The sequence below is a fragment of the Nestor notabilis genome, unplaced genomic scaffold (assembly GCF_000696875.1).
Source record: "Nestor notabilis isolate BGI_N333 unplaced genomic scaffold, ASM69687v1 scaffold25132, whole genome shotgun sequence".
Lineage (NCBI taxonomy): Eukaryota > Metazoa > Chordata > Aves > Psittaciformes > Psittacidae > Nestor > Nestor notabilis.
This window is the reverse complement of record NW_009919069.1, coordinates 571-803: the sequence shown is the minus strand read 5'-3', so window position 1 is coordinate 803 and position 233 is coordinate 571.

Here is a 233-nt window from a genome sequence, read left to right as displayed (position 1 = left end):
ATGTTTCCCGTAGCCGGCCCCAGCCCAGAGCCCGCTCAATGGGATCAGTCACTGCTCGGCCCCCTCCACCATCCTACGAGCCCCGGCGAGGTTGGGAATCACCATCTCCCTCGGTGGCATCTGGGGTTTGTTAAAGCAAATCACTTGCACGTGGATACGAGGAGGGGGCCGTGAGCTTCCCCCTGGGACCGAGCTGGGGAGATGCATTGCGGCCGCAGGGAAGCGCCAGCGGG